The sequence below is a fragment of the Silene latifolia genome, chromosome 7, assembly GCF_048544455.1.
Source record: "Silene latifolia isolate original U9 population chromosome 7, ASM4854445v1, whole genome shotgun sequence".
Classification (NCBI taxonomy): Eukaryota; Viridiplantae; Streptophyta; class Magnoliopsida; order Caryophyllales; family Caryophyllaceae; genus Silene; species Silene latifolia.
In genome coordinates, this window is record NC_133532.1 from 89,635,568 (window position 1) to 89,658,124 (window position 22,557).

Consider the following 22,557-nt stretch of genomic DNA (forward strand, 5'->3'; position numbering starts at 1 on the left):
TTAGTGGATTTTGGTTTTGGAACAGTTGTATCTTTTTCAGTTGCAGTTGGTTTTCATGTAATCACTTTAAAGTTTATACTTAAATTATGTTTCTTGATGGTCACTTTTGATTATGATGCCTTGGGTAACCGAGATGCTAGCACTTCTATTTGCTAAGGCAGGCCTTGGTAAGGCACTTTGGTAGATGGGGGTGTTACACCTTCCCTGAAAACTCTAATCTTAACATTCTTATTGTAAATTCTTGCTACTGTTTGTTGATATCATGCTATCCTCATTTTGGCAGCATCTCTTAACTCTTCTTTCAGGATTAGGTGTTCCTGCATCAGGCTGTTATTTGCTTCTATGTTATTCAGGCTGTATCTTGACAATGGCACTCGTACTTCTGCAGGGATTACAGCTTCACAACCATACACTAATGAGTAAGGTGTTTGGCCAGTTGAGGTCTTTGAAGTTGTCTTGTCTGCCCATAGTACTAATGGAAGTTCTTATGCCCATCTGCGTTGTTTTCTTTTCAACTTCTTCTTTAGGCAGCTTATGACCACCTTATTGTTTGATTCAGCCTGGGCATTAGCTTTTGTGTATCTAGGAGTTGAGGTTACTAAGTTGATATTCCATTCAGCACAGAAAGCCTTGGACTTTCTCCCAACGAATTGTGTGCCATTGTCACACACTATTTATGAAGGGATTTCGTATCTGCAGATTATATTTGTTCTGATGAATGATATTACTTCCTTTTCAATGACCTGCCTTAAAGAATCAGCTTCTCCATTTGGAAAAGTAGTCAGTCATGGCTAACATGAATACTTTCTAGCATGGAGTTGTAGGTAGTTTTCCCACTATGTCCATGCCCCACTTCATGAACGGCCAAGGTGCTGAAATTGAATGAACTAATTCTGATGGCTGATGGATTATTAGCGCATGTATTTGGTAGGCTTCACATTTTGAACAATATTCTAGACAGTCAACCCTCAGGAAGACAAGTGGGAGATTGTTGGAATATATGTCCTCCGACAATAATGCGATCACAATTGTCGATCATATTGATCACATATTTAAAACTCATTACAAGAATACGAAAGGGATGATACATTACATATATAGTCAACTGGTCCACACATATCAGTAATGATTGGCTGGCTAGAGTTTGAAATTACATCGTGCGACGGTGGTGATCAGTTGATCCCTTGAGGTCACACCTAAAGGACGATTCCCTTAATTGAAAAGGTTAATTAATTGTATGTCGATACAGATTAGTTAATTCCTTAAAATTGAACAAATTATCATCATAAGAGAGAAAATGACATCTTATTATAATGTGATTAAATAAGATTTTATTTAGTAATTTAAGAATTTATATTACTAAAATAAATCGGTGTTTGTGAAACACGCGAGATGAGAATGATAAGTTAGTTATAATTACAAGATGTTGTGAATTATACTAACTAGTATTTAAATGACCATTTTATGTGAAAGTAATTTTGAATTACTAGTCAATTTGTTAAATATGATTTATTTAATTTGTAAATGATATTTAATTTGTTAAATATGCATTTTAAATTAAAACATGATATAAGACATGTCACATGTCACATGACATACAATTGTACAATTGACAAAAATAAAATGGACTCCATATTACACTATATAAACCGAAATTGATGGGCAATGTGAGTAGTTTTGTCTTTTTCCATTTGTCTTATTCATTTGTCTATGACACTTAGGGATGTAAATGGATCGGGTTCGGGTCGGGTGAAGCCTCATCCGTCATCCATCCGTCTTTTTAAAATCTCATCCAACCCGTCCGTCATCCGTGAAACATATCATCCGTCATCCATCCATCCATCATCCATGGATGAAACGGGTGGATCGGGTGATAAACGGGTGTTGTGCATTTATAATTTCAAGTTTAAAAAAATGATGATTTTTTTTTTCCTCTACAAAAATAAAGTTAGATAATTAATTTAGTTTAACTTTCTAGTGGGTAGGCTTACAAAATATTTATATTGAGAGTAGAAAAATATGAAAATTTAAATATTTTATATCTTAATAATGTGTTATATGTAAAAAAAATTAAATAAAAAATAATAAAATCGGGTGATGGATGGATGGCGGGTGGAATTTCTTCATCCAACCCATCCGTCATCCACATCCGTTTCATCCGTCATCCATCCACCATCCATTTAAATCGGGTTTTCATCCATCTTTTATGATCGGGTGGATCGGGTTTTGATGGATGCGGGTGAAATTGACATCCCTAATGACACTTGATAGTGACTTGACCATGCAAAAGACTTACACATTTGTCTTGTGAAGACAAAAAGGAAAAAGAAAAATGGTCCATATACTCCATAGACCCACCGGTTTTTGGGTATGATTTTAGAGAGTTTTTCCTTTAAAAAAATTTATCATTCTCTTATGTTTTCATAAAAACCTACCTTCTCTCTCTTGTTCATCATAAAATCAAGTTTTATGAATCTAATTTGTATAAATCAAATACTAATAATACTAGTAGTAGTATATGAGTATTAGTAATCAATTTTAAGGTAAACCACATTACAAATATCTAGTACATATTAGTTTGTGGGATTTTGGGATAGTCTTGGGTGCTACTAATTGGAGGGCTTCTATTTTGAAGTCATGAATGTTCATCCATTATTGGAAAGCTCAAGAACTAACAAGAAGGAGATCTTGTTGGTGCCCATAAATGACCGAAATTATAGATGGTGAGAAATCGATTTTCTCATCTTTTGTTTTTAGTTTGTATGCATAAGATTTGTATTTAATTTTATGAATAAATTAAATGTAACATATATGAATATGTAAAGTAATGAGATATAGATTTCTAACATAAGTATACTGACATGGGTTCTCTCTTGTATCACCCCCTTCTTACCCGGCCAAGGTAATTTGGAGATGTTACCATCTCGGTTTCCCGAGGTGCTGAAATCGGAGTTGCAATTAAGAAACAATTATATAAATGACATGTTTAATGAATTACAAACGATAAATGAATAATGAAAGAAATAATACAACTCATGACTACTATGCTAATCTAGTCAACTATGCTCGACTCGAATGTCACCAAGGCTCGTCCCATCTCCCGCATGCTACCAAAGTTAACCTGTAAACAACTGCTCCCCATATGATCGGAAATATCATATGGATCGACACAGGCCACCCCGGAAATAGGTAACATTTACACATACATACAAACGTCAGTTTCAATAAACAAACACAAGACACGACATGATAAGTAAAGTTGCGACATAGTGATTATATGAATGAGATCCGAATATACAATCACCCTACCAGTACCGCGACACGCCCAGGCGTACCCACAACCACCGGTGCCAGGGACATTCCCACGACATCACACCTCACAAAAAGACACTGGGACACGCTTAGACGTACCGGGTCCGGAAGCCAACCGGATCCCCTGCCAGACGTCGTGCCTCAGCCACACGAGTCCCTCCGTAACTCAAGCCATTAATGTGCACATCCCCCATTGAGTGGGAAGCTCCAAGGGACGACCCTAGCGTAAGACTTTTTCCAAACCGTCTTACGTCTCCTCAAAAATCAAGTACTACCACCAAAAACTACCAACACAACACATTCACAACCATAGATGATAATTGGAAGAACAACATTAAACACATGACTAACTCATGAATTCAATCCCACATGTTATGAATGACAACCCTTCGATTACCCACATGACACACTAACTGACTCATGAATGTGTTTTTAAGGAAAGACACACCAATATGAATACACAATATTGAAACCGAGTAGGATAACCTACCTTTTCGCATTCTTCACAAGCTACTTGATTTTGACTCGACTCCGTCTCACAATACCGTCTCATGAGACCGTATCACCCTAAAAAAACTATACAACACCATCACAATGCCTTTTACACTACAATTATATGAAATCCTTTATTATTAGTCACTAATGATCCATATTACATAAATTAGATACTAATTAGTCTCTCTTAGTAAACCCTAACTCGAGATTATCATAAAACAAAGAGGAAAGGGCGAGGTTTTGACTTACAAAGTTAGATCGGGGATTAGGAGAGTTGTTCCATCGTCAATCCAAGCTTGAAGGTATTGACATAGGCCAACCACGACGCCAAGCCAATCCGTGGACATGCGGCAGTTGGAAAGACACGCTCAGTGGCGTATTAAATGCTTTCGACCGGATCATTTTAGATCGGTCGGTTTCGTCTCGGAAAGGGTCTCGAAATGATGTTAGAGATATATTCGTAGTCGCCACCAAGCAATTGTGGGATGCTTGGAAATGGTTCGAATCCACTTTATACCTAGGTCAACCAAGGAGAAAAGCGGTGTTTGATATAGGTACTAAAGATAAGGAGTCGTCCCTCTTTAGCATCCTATATCTAGAATGACTCTCGTTTGCCCTGGATAAGGTCGTCCACTATCCAAAGTTTTTGAGTAAGAGGTGAAGGTACGTATTGGGAAGCCTTTTAAACAGACACCCAATCCCGCCCGCAGTAGCGGCCTCTACTGATCGCTCTTGGTTGGTTGAATGCAAAAGTTGATAAAACGGGAAAATGCATGAATTCTCATCCACAAGTTTAAAGCTAACATGTGAGCTTTACTATGTCGGTTGTTTATCTAAATATCATGTAATTGATGTCAAGTTGGATTTAGTGTTGATTTGCATGCAAGACGGAAATTAAACATCATTTACCGAGTTAGGTTTATGGTGCATAACGTGGTCCATTTATCTTAGAAAGGCGTTTTGCAAAAATAAAGTAAAATGTGGACTTTCTCAATCTGCTCCGTCCTGTATTCGGGTTAACCGAAGTCGGGATCGTCCTAGACAAGTGATGGAAAGGAAACAGGACCTGCATCAATCAGCTTATTGAGGCGCGAGCCTTGCGGCAATGCAAAGGGGCATGTCCAGGTTTGAAAACTGGAAATTGGTAAACCTATTTAGGTGCGAGGCAGCAAATGACCCAAAGGGGTGTCTTCTGGTTGTTGAAAATGTTTATAAAGTTGTTTGTAAAAGGCTATTAGAACTTGTCTTTGTTGAAAAGGTCGTCGTTTAGATCGCTTTTGTGCCAATATGAAGAACGGGACTTGAATAATCATCATTGTGTTGACGATATTCGATGTCGGGTTCAGTTTTGCAAGCTTGAAATGAATAGTTTTGTAAGAAAAGATGCAAAAAAGTGTTTGTTATGAACTAATTGTGTTAAGTTCATTATTTTGTAATTAGTCAATGTTTATCATCGTACTCGGATTAAACCGACATGGTATGTGGAACCAAGGAGGATTATGCATGTATGACTAATATGCTTGTTTTGAAAAATTTAAACAAATGAATAAAAAACGTTAAAATACCTTTTAAAATGTAATTAACCAAATATTATAACCGAAACACGGATTAAACCGTCATGGTATAAGGAACCAAGGGTGAACTTAATTTATGGTTAAAAATATTTATCATGAAAATGATTTGAAACTGTAAAAACTGATTGCAAAATGAATTAAATATGGATGGAATGAACTCCAACACGTTTGCGTTCTGACCTGGACATCCCATTTAGGCGCGAGCCACCTAGTTGTGATTGGGGCTCCTATTTCAGGTCAAAACTCGGTTTTGGCTCAATCGATCCGTAGTTTGGACCATGTTATGCATGTTTTAGAAGGTTAAGGTCATAAAAACAGATAAAAGAAAATGAAAGAAGAGGATTAATTACACCCTCATACTTACATGCTAGGTCGTAGGCGAGATATCGACGGAAGTGTAAAAACTTATTAGGTCGGAAAAACCGGTTGAAAACCGTTTTAGCAATGTAAAGAGTGTTGTTTTGTTTACTGATTGTGTAGTTGGTCGAAATGGTCGGTCAAGTGATTTAATGCACGATGACGGTACCAAACAATGTGTATGGCTCGTATTTTCAGTCGGTGGGTCGAAAATACGTGTCGGTTTGTGACTTGAGAAGTCGAATCTAGAATTTTAAGGGAGAAAAGAGGGGGCGGGCACTCGCGTACCTTCAAATGGTGGCATTTGAGGGGTATTTATAGAGGATTGTGTGGTTGTGTGCGTTTTGAGCGACGTGGCCACCTGGGCTACTCGAAGAGGCGCGAGCCATTTCGTGGGTCTTCGAGCTGACTTGTCACTATCATACCCTTGAAATCGTGGTTTGTTCTATCTAAAGTTTTGGATGTCATAATTGTTGTACTTGACCATCAAGTATACCATGTATACTTAGCATGGAAAGTTTCTGATGTTTGTTTTTTGTGTTTGACTCGGTTTGACTCGTTGTTGGAGTCGGGATTTGAATTTTGAGTCAATTTTTGGTCCGGTGTCGGTTTTGACTCTAGTTAGTGTCATTGTGACCCCGTCGTCGTGCATAAAACATTCTAGGTACTTTTGAAAAGTTTTGAAAAATTTTTGTTTTCGAAATCGTTTTGAGTTTTCCGACGTATAGTTATACAAACTATCGATTAAATTTAGCGATTCCTAAGCATGTTGTAGTCCGATAATCATCGAGTGTTTGATGAGGATTCCACAGATATTGGGTATCTACAGAGCCCCCACATTGGCTGAGGCATGGACAGCGCAAAAGACAAAGTATATCCCCCAGGTTAATCGAAGATTACAACCCGAAGACCGAAGTGACGTCGTGGCGGCTTTAAAGAATTCAGGCCAAGGACCTGCCGTCGCGAAGGGGGACGCAGAGGCGATTGTGGCCTCGATTCAAAGACCTGTCGTTGGGAGCAGTTTAGAGTCTGTCGACTGTCCGTGTGGGTCGTTTATAGTCCGTTAGACTACGTACAAAGGCTCGACAGCCATAGGAAGGAGTCATACATGAGGCATCTTCGGGATATCTCCTTGAATTGTTGCGCACAAAGGCTCACCTGCCGTGTTGATTGTACGTTTTAAGGCTCGCCAGCCATTTTTAAGGTACGTTTTGAGGCTCGCCAGCCGTGTTGAAGGTAATTTTTTAGGCTCGTCAGCCGTGTAGGGGGTACGTTTTGAGGCTCGCCAGTGGTGTTGATCGTATGTTTTGAGGCTCCCTAGCCGTGCTGGAGGTCAAATGATCAACTGTGGGAAATAGCCGCATTGGACGGGCTTATTTCAAGAGGTTATTGAGATACTGGGCTCCGTGGGGAGATCTCCGATATCCTGCTCGGGAAATTCGGTGTTTATATTGGATGTTTGTGGTGCCGAAAAGAGGTAGGCTTTTGTAGCTTGAGCCCGGCTCCTGTGGACGGCATTTTCTGTTATCGTCATTCGTAATTTCGAATTTCGAAGAGAGGTAACGGTTTTTAATGCCGTTGTTCAGAGTTTTTAGAAATAGCGAATGTGAACCCCGCCATTTTCTGTTTGTTTGGACGATAACGGATTTTAATTTCGTCCTCTTGTGATTTGAAGTTTGTGAGAAATAGTGAGTTTGAACTTCACTACTTGGGCTTTGTTTGAAAAATGACGGTTTTTAATTCTGTCGTTTGAAATTTGTGAAAGTAGCCAATTTGAATTTCACTATTTTGTATTTTTTTGAAAAATGACGGTTTTTAATTCTGTTGTTTGAAATTTGTGAAAATAGCAAATTTGAATTTCACTATTTTATATTTTGTTTGAAAATTGACGGTTTTTAATTCGTCATTTGAAATTTGTGAAAATAGCGAATCTGAATTTCACTATTTTGTTTGAAAAATGACGGTTTTTAATTCCGTCGTTTGAAATTTATTCTTGTGTTGATGGTTGGGACGAGTGCTTTGGGCTAAAGCCCAAAACTCGCCAGAAAATACAAGGATAGGCCAAAGAGCGCGAGCCCTATAGCGATAGAAGGGCTTCCCCTTTTTTTTGTAAAAAGACGCGATGAAGGCTTGCTCCTCATTAACTTCATCTTCTCCATCAAAACCCGTGATATCAACTAAAAAATCGCCATTTTTTATCTCTTTCTTTGCTTGCTTTTGTGCTACAAACATCATGTCATCTCCAGGTATGTAAATCCTCTTGAATCCATTTGAATTTGTGTGTCTTCATTGAATTAGGATGAAACCCTAACCCCATTGAAATCGATTTGGGCATTTTTGTTTGTCCCATTTTCGAGTGAAATTGATGCTTGCATTAGGTTAGAAACCTGTTTAGGAGTGTAGGGGTGCTTTTAGTTTGCATTTTGGTCCCCATTCCCGCTCACTAGGACCAAATAAACGTGAATGAGACAAAAGATCGTCTCATTTCACAATGTCGTGCTTGTTTGCTCGAGTTGTGTGCCCCACTAGGTTGCATTGTAGTCGGGGAAGGTCGTTTTTGTCATGTTAGACCTTTGTTGGGTGTTATGGGCAAAATTTTCAATTTTTGCCTTTGTCAGGAGGTCTTATGCTGACGAAATAAACGTCTGTTTGGGCTGGAACTGAGCCGTTTTGCTTTGAAATGGACCTTAATGGTATTTTAGGACACTTTGAGACGTGAACACGTGATCAAATCACGTTGTTTTGTTGTGGTCGTAATTTGAAATTTTGACATGTTCATGCTCAAATTGGCGTAAAATTGCGTTTTTCGAGTTGTGAAAAATGCCCAGTTGTGTGGGCCTTGAGTGGGTCCGAGGTGTTGGGTTGTTTTTGTAGTTTTGTCGTTGTTTTGACTCGTCTTTTGCTTAAAAAGAAAGGCGAGTCGTTTTTTTTGTGAGTATTTTTTTTTTGTGAAATATTTTGCTAGATGGGATTGGCCGGGTTTGCCGTTGTTTTGTTTTAAATTTCAGGTGATCTTTTTTTTTGGATTTTGTCCATTTTGTGCCGTCGTAATGCCGAAATTTCGGCTGATGTCTTTTTTTGTCCTGATTTCAGGTGAGTGTTCTGGGGCTTCTAGGCCAACTGGGTCCGTGGCTGAGGCCTTGGAGTCTTTGTTCGGGTTTGGGCCAGTTAGTACTCCGGGGAGTGCACCCGAGGTAGTGGTGGAGGACGCTTCGGAGGAGGAGCTCACTGCTGAGGCCGCTACAGCCGAGGGAGTCGTAGGGGCTCGGGAGGAGTCCATTGTTGGGACTGCTGGAGCTGAGAGAGCCACAGGGGCTCGGGAGGAATCCATTGTTGGGACTGTTGGAGCTGAGTAAGCCGCAGGGGCTCAGGAGGAGCCCGTTGTTGGGGCTGTTGGAGTCAGGAGGACTCGAACGGGTCCAAGGTTGACATCTCTGGGAGGAGGATCAGTACCAGGAGGAGAGGTCCTCGGGTCTCCAGACAGGAGCTCGAGAAGGTCGTGCAGGTTTTCGAGAAGGGTCCTCGTCGTACCGTGCAGTCTCGCGGTGCGGAGAGGAGGAGAGTAGAGACGGAGGAGGAGGACGTCTTTGTTGTAAGTTAGGAGGCTAGGCGGGTTCAGGCTCCTCGAGGGCTGAACTTTCGGGCGGCGCTGCTTGAGCTGAGGGCTTTGACGACAGCCAGTTGCTGTTGCGGCTTGACACTCACATCTCTTACCGTGCGCATGAGGGTCTGGTGAGTTTGCTGCTTTGTTAAGCTTTTGTTGTTTTTGTTATTTCAGACCTGAATAGGTGTTTTGACTTTGTTTGATTCCTGATTTCAGGAGATTGCTACCATGAGGACTTTCTCAGGTTTCTCGACTTGCATTGGTTTCTACGACGTTCTCTGGGCCGGTTCGAGGACGTTGATAGAGAGGTCGGCTATGGAGCTGTTGGTTGCCGCTTGGGGTGAGATTCGCGGGGCTTTGATTAGATCAAACCTGTGTTTGATTCGTGCCATGTTGGACCGCTATTGGGAGATGACGTCGTCGTTCCATATGCAGTTTGGGGAGGTCGGCATCACTTTCGAGAACTTTGCCATGATATCGGGCCTTCTTTGTGGCGAGACGCCGGTTAAGTTTCCGGAGACACCGAAAAGAGTGTCTTCTGCCATGATCACGGGCTTGATTGGCGATGTTTTGTTGGCGCCGACCGACATCATTCCTTTCTTGATGGCGAACTCCTATGTGAGGGACCACTTTAAGGTGAGAGTGACTGGCTTTGTTCCGGAGCCGTAGGCAAGTCCGGAGGCTGAGGCTGACGCGCAGGAGGCGCAGTTGTGGTTGTGGTATTTCTTGCGTACCACGTACCTTGGCGACAAGGGTGAGCGCTTGTAGACCAAAGTACTTCCTTTGCTTGCTGACCTGGACGTCTTGGGTCAGTATGACTAGGTGACACCGGCTCTGGCCCGGTTTACCCGTTTTCTGTACGCCGTTGTTCGTCCGGAGACAATGGAGGATGGGAGTTATCCTGCTTTGGTTGGTCCTGTCCATATCTTGGAGGTACGAGAGTTTTTGTTGGTTTTTGATTTTTGATTGATGATTTTTTTGCTTGGACAATTTTGTTGAAACTTGGCTGATTTGTTGTTGTTGTGTTTTGTGTTACAAGGTTGGTTGTTTGCTTAGTTTCCCCCTTTACGCCCAAAGACGGTGGATGACGTGCCATTGATTTACCCGGCTGTGAAGGGTTGGACGGTGGCTCGAAAGAAGTCCACCAAGTCGACTTAGGAGGACTGCTGGCATCGGGTGAACGGCCTCCGACTTGGTGACGTAAGTCTCTGTTTCTTATCTCTTTTAGTTTGTAAAAAGGTAGAGATAGGATGACTAGGTAGCTTAGAAAGCCCCCAGTTAATTGACTAGCTTTGCCATGAGTGTCGTTTGTTCGGTGGCCTTGGGAGTACTACATGGGTGTGCCGGCTTTTGCCAGGGAGCGCTTACGACCTCGTAGTTGCCAGCGCTTGTAACTTGAGACGGCAATTGACCCAGTTTGGTACCTTGGCGAGCGTTTGGGTCATCAATGCTTTAGTGAGACCTTCGTGGTGCTTGTCGACCCGCCTAGGGTGCTGTTCCAGGAGTCGACACCTGACGAGGTTGCGGAGCACCGTCACAGTCGTGGAAGTGAGGAGTTGTTGTTGCGGGAGGGCTGACTACAACATCTTTTGTTTGTCCAGGCTCGCTTGGTACCCGATCGAGGTATGTTTCCCTCTTTTCTTTGCTTATTGCCACTTTTTGCCTTTTGGTGGAAGGGTTTGTTACTTTCGACCTGGTTTCCCATTATAGGACGTCGATGACCTCATGAGGACCCAACCCCCAGCTTTCACGGCACCAAACACTTTCCAGGGGCTGAGTGGTGAGGAGCTGCAGTTGCGTCTGCCAGAGCCTACGACTTCTAGTTTGAGCTCTCCTTCTTATTTGTATTTTGCCTCGCATCTTGTTTGTTTTGTTAAAAGGTTTTTTGTGTGTAGGTGTCGACCGTTAGTCATCAGGCATTGTGAAAGATGGCTAACTGATGGAGAGCACTTGTTGGTGACCTGGCTGCGAGGGAGTCTCGGCTTGTGCAGGTGCTTTTGTTGGTTGCTTTTGCATTTTAGTGTTGCCTTTCATGTTTAGATCTTTACAATTGGGGTTGTGTTTTGTAGAGTCCTGTGGATCCGGCAGAGCTTGCTCGGGCCCGTGCTGAGTTGGACACGGCGAGGTCGACGATCCAGGCGCAGGGGCTGGGACTTACCACTCGAGACCAGGAGTTGAGGCATCGCGAGGACGGTTTGCGGAGCCGAGATCCAAAGATTGCCTCTCTTAGGGCTCGGTTGGCCGACGCGGAGGAGCTTCGTGTCATGATGGAGCAGGAGACGTTGGAGAGTTCTCCTGAGAAGGCGCCAGAGCAAGAGGTGGTGACTGGTTTGCCCGCGACTCCTCATGAGACCGAGGCTGGCCCATCGGGAGGCGCTGAGTAGTTGTAGGTTTTTGTCCGTGTTTTAGACTTTGGCTTGTATATGTGTATATTTTGCTTGAGGTGGTTTGAATTCATGTGTTTTTGGTTTGTAGTTTGTTTGTGTTTGGCTTTTTTTTTTTGTGTTTCGGAGAAGCACGATCAACGGCTGAGTCCTCATTTGCTCCGACATTTGTTCCTGCATTGTTAGCGTAGAAAATAGGCAACAGGTATCACATACGCATACACGTGAACCCGCAAAGGTATTTGATGAAAACAAAAATAACCACGATGACTCGAAGTTGAAATTTGAAATTGAAAAGAAATTTTGAAAATTCCGCGAAAAGTCGTCACGTTTGGATTTTTCAAACATTAATTGTTTTGAAATTTTGAGAAATTAATTCGTGTTTGTACTAAATGCATCGAATTGTTAGGTTCATATACCCTTATTAGACTCTTCTAATGGTGATTTTAATTAACTTGTTAATATAAACCTTGTGGATTTAGTGCATGCATAACAAAATAAATAAAAGGGAGAAATTATATTTCTTACATCATATGGACGAATTTAAGGGCACTAGTTTTGGAGTCCTTCCAAAACAAGATCTTGAGCTATTACCATTATGGATGATCCTCCATGAACTCAAACTTTCAAATTAGAAAGTCTCCTCTTGTTGCACCCAAGATTCATCCCAAAACTCTAGTAAAATTATTAACTAGACAATGTTTACTAGAACCTTAAATAATTAGATCTAATGTTCATATTCTTACTACACTAGTAATCTTGAATTTTTATTAGATTTTTGAACAAATTTTAGACATAAACATGTATTTTTATGAGAGAGTAAGAGAGGTTTTCATAAAACATATGAATAAGAGTAAGTAAGAAAAATAAGAACATCACTTTTCGTCTAATAGGGCACCGGTTTTTCAGATGATGGGAAGACTAATTTTTTTATTCTCAATGCCCTTTTTGTCTTACCAAAATACTAGGGTAGGACCCTAGGGTTAAGCATGCTATAAGTGTCATCATGATGTCCTTAATCATGCAATAAACTAATGACAAAAACATCACCCACTAACCCTTAGTCCCACCGGCTTTTATACATAAAATTGACCTCCATTTTATCTTTGTAATTTGTCATATGTAATATGTTGTGACATATGACATGTAACATGTAAATATTAATATAAATGCATATTTAACCAATTAAGTATCATTATATATTAAATAAATTATATTTAACAAATTAACAAGTAATTCACAATTACATGTATATAAAATGGGTCACATTAAGTCTAGTTACTATAATCTACAACATCTTGTAATTATAACTAACTAATTACTCTTATCTCTAATGTTTCATAAACATTAATCAATTTTAGTAATATAAGAAATTAATTACTAAATTGAATCTTATTTAATCACATTACAATAAGATATATAATTCTCACTTATAAATAAATTTGTTCAATTTAAGGATTTAATTAATCCGTATCAATATACCATTAATTAACTTTTCTGTTTGGGAATCGTCTTATAGGTGTGACCTTAAGGGATCAACTGATCACCACCGTCAAATGACAGTAATGTCAAACTCTAGTTAGCCAATCATTACCGATTAATGTTGATCAGTTGACTATATAATTTAATCATCCCTTACGTATTTTTATTATGCGATTTAAACATGTGATCGCAGTATTGTCGAGGACACATACTCCAACAATCTCCCACTTGTCAGAGACAAGTGTGCGTTAACAATTCTCTTGTCCTATTACATCGTCTCCCACTCAATGCAAGGTGTCTTGCAGGTCGTACTTGCATTTGATCATATCTTGAGTGGTTTTCTTGATCTAGAGAGTAACTGTCTGACCGGAATTATCTACCGTAGATACCTTCCGAGCGTGGCCACGCATTTTCAGTTCACTACTCCTCGAGTGGCCCTGAGATTTTAGATAACCCTGACAAGGGGGTGGACAATTCCTGTTGCACTATTCCCTTCGAATAGCCATAGCTCATCATGATCCAAAAGATGCCCATTTGACCTCAGTTACGAATATCGTAGAGCATAAATCAAAGTCACTCAGAAACTGTGCCACCTTGGGCGAACAATCTCTAGTCAAAGAATTGACTCAAAAGAATACTATAGTAGCTCTCGCCACGACCAGGCTTTATAAAAATTACCAGAACTCTATAAGCTGTCACTGACCGACGGAGTGTCCCATACAGTCTGCCTATGTGATTGACTAGTCATCTCTTATGACTCTATGGCACTTGAACTTGCCATCAATCGCATCACTCTAGTCACTTTGAGACGTCACCTCATATAAGCAACTAGGGGCCAATACTATGTTAATCCAGTTCACTTTAATAGAGTTCAAGGTTGTCTTTACAACCTCTTTGGATATAACAAAGTAATAAAAGAGTTTTTAATAAAACTCAAACGATGAATCCATTATCACATATGTAAAATTGATACCATATCAATTACTACATAATCTATAATCCATACTTAATATTGTATATAACTATACATCTCAACTCAATTGAAATGGCATGACTTATCATGCTTAGCCTATGAAAAGGCCTTGGTTAGAAAGTTTCAGCAACACTTTGCACTTTCCCTAACCTTATTACGTACTATTTCCCATTTTGTGTATAATCTTGTATTATAAGAACTTATGTGAGTACGTGTCTAGATCCAATCTGGACATAGGCTCTCTAGCCTTTGAACAACTCCCATTGTCCTCACAATGTGTAGGGATAGACCTTCAGTTATTGGAACGAACTATAATAGTTCCCCAATTCATAAAACCGAATCCTAATATGATCCCCTCCTTCTTGCACATCTCATTATTGCAAGTGTACTCAATTTCCGTTGTGTATATCTCATCGTTCAATTGCCTAGGATGTTTCTAGCAGATATCCTTCTTAAATAATATAGCCAAGATGGTTCTCTAACCATCCTTATGCGATTAGAATATGGTTTTTATGTAACTCCTTGCACATAAATCCATCTCATTTCTAAATGCTTAGCTTCATATCTTTAGTGCTCCAAGAGTACTAACCAATGAACTATATGGCTATACAGAGACTTCTCTCAAGGATTCAATTTGTAACTTCTCGTCATACACCAAGTATACGAAGTTTAAGAATGGTAATACATCTTAGCGTAATGAATTAATCCCGCAGCGGACGCAAGTGGATTCAATTTCTACATGTTCAATACTTTTGAACTTGTCAAGATTCTTATTAACATAAGAATATTCATTTTGACGCTAATATCCATTTAGAACTAACTTTATAGGTCTGGATACTTTAGAGATGTATTATTCTTCTCCTAAGTCTTCCATCATTCACAATGATCAATATGTCTTTTACATATAAGACTAGTAACACCACATTACTCCCACTAAACTCCATGTATAAATAGAAATACTCCACAATTGAGAAAAGTTTATCACATGACTGAAAAATATCATTCAACTCCTTGACTTCTACTTAAGATTTCTTCTTAAGTTTCCATCCTACGGTAGGATAGTTGCGATTTTCAAAAATCATGCAAGATGATTTTTGAAATCCAACTATAAAATCATATCTGAATTCAATAAAGCGTTGTTGTTGCGTGCAAAACCCTTTACCACCAACCAACCAAGCTAAGTAAACATCTTCATGTTTATGCTCATTTCGGACTCTTGTGGAGTTGAGACTAGATAAAGCATCTTAATAAGTTACAGGTTTGTTACTTCCAAAAATAACATGACTTCTGTCCACTTAGGTTTCGAAGAAATAATTTCTGATTTTGACCAAGAAGGAACATCTTCCCACATCTTATCTTCAGTTTGTGGCTCTTGAACATTTTCTCCCACTCTGTCTTTAAGGAATAATCCTGTTTTCTTAATAGACAGCATCATGAGCCACAAACCCTTCGTTCTCGTGATCATGTAGGAAAAATGAGCACATGTTTACTATCGAAACAAGCTACAATTTAGGTACTATGCCTAACCATATCTCATATGAAAACTAGATGATTGCTTTAACCATGTTTTATATTAGTGGAAAATATAAATGTTAGACAAATTTTATAACAGAACTACCTCCCACTATAATGTAAAGATTCAATCATATCGTAATGAAAGTGAACTTGTGATACCATATCACACTCTTTTTGGTGCAGATAAAAGTCATCACTTTATAGTTTCCCATTTTAACAAAGTACTAATACTTTGTTTTTATGATCTCTAGGTTTTTTTACTTTTAAACATTCATTGAACTTATTCAAAGAATTTATCTTCTTACCTCATTAAGTGGATACCTAGTATCTGCCTAGTTCGTTGGTAAAAGAGATGAAGAAGTACTAACCTTTTTCTGATTGAAATTGTATTCGACCATACACTTCAAAGTGTAGATTGGGCGAATATCTTGCTCTATTCATAATCCTTTTTCCCGAAAAAGTCATGAATTAACTTGCTTTGAATACAAGATTCGCATACACCAAAAGATTCCCAATAAATTTGATTTTCAATCGAGAATTGAGAAAGGATTGGGGTCACCAACTTGAGTCTTGTATATATGACATTTTATTCTAGTTTGAATATAATTTCGTTGATTTGTATGGTCTCACCATAAACTTAATCGTGGTATGTTAGGGCACAACGCTTGTTTTAATTGCATAATAGAGAAACCCTTTTGCGTTTTTCTACAAAAACTTGAATTATATTCTTATTTAGAGTTAGTGTACATCATAACAATTATTGAGGTACATTTCTAAATACAAAACTAAAATGAGTACTCTATAACACTTATATGTCCATGGATGAAATGGCAACTACCCTAGTTCCATTCATATAAATTTCTGAATTTATTCTTGCTAGTTGTCACACGATAATGCCAAAAAATATGATGAAATCCACAAATTTGTATCAAATACTCATGATGTGGTAATTGGCAAGAATGAAATGTCAATGTCATAGGTATTCAGGAAGGAATATGTTGGAGTCACACGACCAACTTCCTCGATCTTTACTTATTTGAGGTTTGTACTTATCTTAGTGTCTAACACCTTCTCTTTCGAGCCTAGTTCTATCCTTAACAATTAAGACAAGTACTTACTTCTTATTGCTCCCACTCTCTTCAAGAATTTCTACTTGATGGAGACTTCTCTTCATATAAATTACTAGTTAATCCTTCACAAGGATAAACTCTATTGTGGTATTTGGTCAATCAAAATTTCTAACAAATCAATTTACCAATTTAACATTGTCATATTCTTAACAACTTAAGTGCTTGATGACAAGTGTTTAGGTTGAGCAATAAGACTTTTGAACCATGGATGCATAGAAGATATAATCAAAACATATTTTGACTAATCATTACATCTAGTCATATTTCTTCACAAGAAATCATACATAGGTATGTTACGAATTTTAAGATGCTAATCTTATATGACATAGAACAACTCCTATGGAGTTCTATGTAATACAATGATTCCTATGGAGCTAGTCCACAATCTATGATACGGTTCATTTTTAGAAAGAGATTCTTTCTCGTTAGCAATAGTGGTTTAGCAGAGACTCGTATTACAATCGAATGATATCGCATATGAGTAGGAGTAATGATAAAAAACAACATTAAAAACAACGAAATTGTGGGAAAAACAACATTCATTGTAATATATAAAACATTGAAGTATGTTTTAGCATTTATATAATAACCTCCACCCAATTATATAAACGATTCCGAGACCCAAAATTCATATTAAATCTTGGATGTGAGCCTAGGGGCCCTCTACACCTCTTGCTAATATAATCTTGGTCAGTTAACCCTTTCAAACGATTCTACAATTAGAACTCTCGGTCGATGAATTTACGTTAAGTTCATCTTTAGCTCGAACCTATTAGGACAACGGTCCCTCAAATACTTTCGTTGAGATCAACCAAATTTCGAAGTGTAATAACTATTTATTACCCAACGTCAAAGAAAGCACTCCGGTATAATATTTCAATACCGTATTGTACCCCTAATGAAATTGGGATTCATGGGTTCCTACTATTTGGTAAGCCTATGTCTCAATCTTTTAAAATGAAGGTCTTGTTAATTTATTATCTATCAAATTTAAGTGAACTAAATTTTCGAACTAACGATAATATAATTGACACAGTCGAATACTCGATATGATATGCATGTGTTGTTTATGACGATTTGGCAATGCATGCAACATATAATGAAAAATGCAAAAGCAATAAATAAACTTCCTAGTATGGCCTTCCTAAAATAGAAAATCAAATAATCTATTACAAATTCGGAAACCAACTCCATTGGTCCCTTGAACTTGAAGTGGCACGTTTCCCAAGGTAACACTGTTTTGATCGGAACGCCTTTCCGCATGGCACCGTCTTTAAGGAACTCCGGAATTACAAATAATAACAAAATACATAGCTATTCCTATTATACATTTGTAATGTGAAAAACTAGTAAAAATAAAAGTTATACGAGATCACATTAAATTACAACCGAATCAATAACCCCTCACATTAGGGGTAATATCGATTATAACAAAGGCCATACTAAGATAAAATTACATAATTCAAAATTACATAAATAAAATATGACAATTATCAATAAAAATGCAGCATTATTATACGTGATTAACATGCCAAATTAATGTGTCAAATCGTCCTACTTAAACCTTATATCGTATATAATCCGGTTCTACGGAAATGAGTGATAATAACTTATTAAAATCACAAATCAATACTTAAATCAAATTTAAGCTCAAGTTAATTACCCTAACTCTATTAGGACTCAAAAATTAGTCTTCACTCAATTTTTGACAATAATTCAACTTGGTTTTGTATTATTGCTTATTAAACTTTTTTTAATCATAACAATTATGAAATAATTCCTAATAAGTCATAAAAATTTGGAAAAATTCGAAATCACTTTTTTTCCAAATACTGGAATATTACCAAGATTCCAAAAACTCAATAAAATTTGCCCACAAAATATTTATAATTTACTTCATTAATAAATCGTATAAATCATAACTTCTACCATTTAATTCCAAATTAAACATAAAAATTATGAAAAAATCAAAATCAATATTTTGAACATTCTTAAATAATTTCCAAAACCTGGAAATGGCAAAATTTCAACCAAAAATTTCGAATTAATTTTTATAACTAATAAAGTTGCCTCACATAAAAATCAAAAAACATACCAAATCATTCAAAATTAATCATGCAACTTTAGATCTGATGTTCATATCATATATACAACATTAGGAAAAAATTTCATGCCATAAAATTCATTTTAGCTATTTTTTGCTAAAAAAAAGTCAATATTTATATCATTTTAATCATTAGAATTATAAATCATGCATAATAAGTCACATTTATCTCAAATTTTACATACAATCTGTAAAATATGAATGTGACATCAAATTAAAATTTCATTGCCTATTTCTAAGTTTAACTATTTTTAGTCATTTAACCTTCATTTATAGCATTTTTATCACATAAAAATCATAAATCATGCAATATTAATCACATTAATACGAAATTTTACATACAATAAGTAAAATACGCATGTGAGGTTATACTAAAATTTTAATGTCAGAATCAAAGTGTAACTATTTTTAGTTAAAAATTGCCATTTTGATCATTAAAATGCAATTATTTCACTAAAAATCATTAAAATAAGCAATATTCATCCATAAATCATCAAAATGACCTAAAACAAATTTTTTTTTTTTTTTTGGCAAAAGATTTATCATTTCATTTCATAAGAAGAAAAGAAATTACATTTTGCAAAAAACTATCCAATAAAGAACAACTCAAACTAAACAAAGGGAAAATCTTAAACAGACTGAAGGCTAGCTAAAAAAAAGCTCAGAGTGCCTCATGTGCATTCTAACAGCAATCTTAAACTTGATTTTGTCAAGCAGAGCAGATGGAGAGAGCTGCCCCTGAGCAAAAAGCCTGTGATTCCTTTCAGCCCACATAGAGTGAACTACAGCTGCAATAGAGACTTGGAACCAATGCTTTCTCCATCTAGGCATATAAGAAGTATCCAGGAGGAAGAGTTCTTGCTGCAAAGTTAAAACAGGCCTGACTACATTCATCCAATGAAGAATAGAAGACCAAACATGATGAGAATAAGGATAGGAAAAGAAGAGATGAGCATGGTTCTCTTCATGGGTCTCACACAGACAGCATCTGTTAGCAAGAGAGAACCCTCTTCTTTGAAGATTATCCACAGTAGCAAGCTGCCCCTGGTCTGTCATAGAAGAGATAATCCTGTGACTAGGCAGAATCCCTGAGTAGGTTAGACTAGTAGCCCAATCCCCAACAGAAGTAGGCTGCCTGAAGAATAAGTAGAGAAGGTTAGCAGGGATATGAGAACCAGCACACCAAGCATTTAGCTGGTGCTAAGCATGCTGAGCAGACCCTGAGAGAGAGACAAAGATGTCCCTTATTTTGAGAGTATCCTTGAAATAAGAAGGAAACTGTTCTTTACTGATAACTGACCAAATGGATTCCTGTTTCAGGACATAAGTCTTGATCCAGTTTGCCCACAAGCCAGCAGCAGGGATAGAAAGCTTCCAAACCCATTTCATAAGTAAAGCTTGATTCCATGAGAGGAGATCCTTAATAATGAAGGCACCATAGGTCCAAGGAGCACAAATGGTAGACCAGCTTTTGAACACTAATCTTCTATTACCCGCTGGAATATTCCAAAAGAAATCCTTACTAAGTTTATTTATGTGATGAATTGACCTAAAACAATTTTAGAACCAGAATATATTACATGTAAAAAATTTCGTGGCTTTATCACATAAATCACAAAAGAACTAGCTTTAATTAAGTTACATTTAACTCGGAAAAACTAAACCGATTATGCATCTAACACCAAAGCTCTTGATGCCAATTGTTAGGTTCATATACCCTTATTAGACTCTTCTAATGGTGATTTTAATTAACTTGTTAATATAAACCTTGTGGATCTAGTGCATGCATAACAAAATAAGCAAAAGGGAGAAATTATATTTCTTACATCATATGGACTAATTTAAGGGCACTAGTTTTGGACTCCTTCCAAAACTAGATCTTGAGCTATTACCATTATGGATGATCCTCCATGAACTCAAACTTTCAAATTAGAAAGTCCCCTCTTGTTGCACCCAAGATTCATCCCAAAACACTAGTAAAATTATTAACTAGATAATGTTTACTAGAACCTTAAATACTTAGATCTAATGTTCATAATATTACTACACTAGTAATCTTGAATTTTTATTAGATTTTTGAACAAATTTTATACATAAACAAGTTATGTATTTTTATGAGAGAGTAAGAGAGATTTTCATAAAATATATGAATAAGAGTAAGTAAGAAAAATGAGAATATCACTTCTTATCTAATAGGGCACCGGTTTTTCAAGTGATGGGAAGACCAATTTTTTTTCTTCTCAATGCCTTTTTTGTCTTACCAAAATACTAGGGTAGGAGTCGTAGGACCCTAGGGTTAAGCATGCTATAAGTGTCATCATGATGTCCTTAAGCATGCAATAAACTAACGACAAAAATATCGCCCACTAACCCTTAGTCCCACCGGTTTTTATACATAAATGAACCTCCATTTTATCTTTGTAAATTGTCATATGTAATATGTTGTGACATGTGACATGTAACATGTCATTATTAATATAAATGCATATTTAACCAATTAAATATCAATATATATTAAATAAATTATATTTAACAAATTAACAAGTAATTCACAATTGCATGTATATAAAATAGGTCACATTAAGTCTAGTTAATATAATCTACAATATCTTGTAATTGTAACTAACTAATTACTCTTATCTCTAATGTTTCATAAAACATTAATCAATTTTAGTAATATAACAAATTAATTACTAAATTGAATCTTATTTAATCACATTACAATAAGATATATAATTCTCACTTATAAATAAATTTATTCAATTTAAGGATTTAATTAATCCGTATCAATATACGAGTAATTACCTTTTCTTTTTGGGAATCGTCCTATAGGTGTGACCTTAAGGGATCAACTGACAACCACCGTCAAATTACAGTAATGTCAAACTCTAGTTAGCCAATCATTACCGTTTAATGTTGATCAGTTGACTATATTATTGAATTATCTCTTACGTATTCTTATTATGAGATTTAAACATGTGATCGCAGTATTGTCGAGGACACATACTCCAACACGAATTTCGCCGAATTTTATTTGTAGCTCGAAAATTAAAACCAAGACCGTCATGGATGAATTTCAAAAGAGATTTTGTGAGTGTGTTAAACTCGATTTTTTGCGAGATCATGACTCGGATTTGCAAGAGTGTTTTGAGAAAAATTGACGTCATGTTATCAATTTTGATTTTGTGGAAAATTCGCAAAAATTTCGGAATTTTCGACTGACATGGAAATGATCTGTTGCGTTTCGAAACGATCCGTCGTGGATCGGGGGGACTAGCCCTTCCCCTTAAAAAAGAAGAGAAAAACCCGTATGTTTAAAGCTGCGTCATGGAAACCGTGTCGGATTTCGTAAAACGTGAATCCAATGAAATGTATGTGTGAGAAAACACAAAAAATTCTGGATAGGCCTGAAGAGGCGCGAGCCTTTAGGCGGGAAAAACAATGTGTTATAAAGAAATACAACTTGACAGAGACAAGTCATGGTGCGGATTCTTAGAATCAGCTTAAAGAGGCGCAAGCCCATTGGCGATGCAAGGGAGCTCCCCACTTTTTTCGGAAAAAAGGCGCAGATTGTTTCGTATAAATAGGGATGTTTGTGCTTCATTGTTTCATTATCCGAGACACGAA